Raw genomic sequence first — 1,725 nt, 5'->3', positions numbered from 1 at the left:
ACCTGAGGCTCTACAGCTATTGGTGAGACCTGAAGTGGGAGCGTTGTGGAATCAGGAGTTGCAAGTCTTGGATATCATGAGAAACCAAGTGGACACTGGAAGAAGTAGAGAAAAATCAAGTTCTTATTGAACCCTATCTGACATAGAGAGGACATAAATTCACCAAATCCTGGGCTCTGAGCAATGGGATAGGGGTACTACATCTCTTTTAATTGAGGAGGATAAAGTGGGGAGCTAAGGGGAATTTTTTAGAAGCACTTTATGGAGGACAAAGTTAAACAGGTTTGGAAAGAGGGTCTGGGCACAACAGACTGAAAAGCCATTACAAGTTTTCCCCTTTTTTAAATAAAATATTTTTAAAGAGAACACAAAAAAATTAGTAAAAAATTTTAAAATGATACAGAATTTCACTAAGAAAAATGATAGAAATTTAACAATAGTTGTTATATTGTATAATGTTGTCTTCTAGTTAGTTGTTTAGTTTTTTTTTGTTTTTGTTTTTGGTTTTTGGTTTTTTTTTTTTTTTTTTCTGAATGGGGGATTGAACTCAGGATCTTGCGCTTGACAGGGAAGTGCTTATTCCACTGAGCCATCTCCCTGGCCCCCTAGTTAGTTGTTTAGGATACCAGATATAAGCCTATAAAATTGGTCAAAATTTTTTTTAAAAAAATAAAAGAGAAAAAAATAAGTATTAACTTCTCTTTTCAGTAGATCAGCAGAAATTAGCAGTACAATTAGTCCAGCTGTCCTATGTATATGCATATACATTATATGTATATCATATATATTTTTTCATTTCCTTCTGTCTTTCTTTTTTTATGTGACAATTACATAGGAGCACTTTTATTCAAGGCATATACAATGTAACAAATATCAGCATTTCAAGAACATAATCTACTTAGTTAACATTCAATGGTGTGTGGGGGAAGCTTCAATCTTGAAACACTTTTCTACCCAAAGGTTAGTATGATTCAATAATGGCATACATAAGGCTATACTTTCAGGGATCATTTCTATAGTAAGACCATAATGGCATACAACCACTTACTATGAAGTCAGTTTACTGGGAATAACTTTATGAAATTTACTCCAGATATTTGATGTTGCAAACTTTAGGATCTTTGAGATATGCAGGATCCTTGTACATAACTGGCATAAACTGCATTATTTGAGCTCTCTTAATAGTATTTTAAATTTATTTCTGTTTCTTCCCACAAAGACTTGTTATATGCCTCCCATGAATACAGTCAGTATATGGAGAAATAAACTAGGACAGAAGCTGTACATTCTTATAATACACATGTTTCCCACACAAGATACGCTTAAGTGGTTCCTTACAAGGATTTTCAATTACAACAGGCAGGTTTTCATTGCTGGTTACCTGTTCGTACTGTGAACACCCTCTTTTCCATAGCACCAAGTGAGTTTGGGGTCTGGGAGGCAGACAGCAGCCGTTATCCTGTGTGTCAACTTCTTTCTCCCTAGACCATGGCAAACAGCAACCACAGCAGCCATGATTTCAGCTACATTGACCCCTGGACAAATTCCAGGGGTTGGTGATCCCTGCCCCGGCATCTTATCTTTGTGGGAGCATTGCTGAACTGCTACCCCCTTACTGTCCCAGAAACCTTGCTGAGCTGTGGGCTACCCCCACACACACTGTCACAGAAGCCATGCTGAATCCCAGACAGCTTCAAAGCCTTGATGAGCCCTCCCTCAAGCCCC

General features: G+C 37.5%; 1 pseudogene; it reads right to left on the bottom strand.

Annotated features, from left to right (window-relative positions):
* Window positions 1-1,164: 1,164 nt before the first annotated feature.
* Window positions 1,165-1,515, bottom strand: LOC101582833 (annotated as a pseudogene).
* Between the last annotated feature and the right edge of the window lie 210 nt (window positions 1,516-1,725).

This window comes from Octodon degus, unplaced genomic scaffold (assembly GCF_000260255.1).
Source record: "Octodon degus isolate 3935 unplaced genomic scaffold, OctDeg1.0 scaffold00245, whole genome shotgun sequence".
Lineage (NCBI taxonomy): Eukaryota > Metazoa > Chordata > Mammalia > Rodentia > Octodontidae > Octodon > Octodon degus.
The sequence above is the reverse complement of the archived record's forward strand: the minus strand, read 5'-3'. Positions and strand labels throughout refer to the sequence as shown.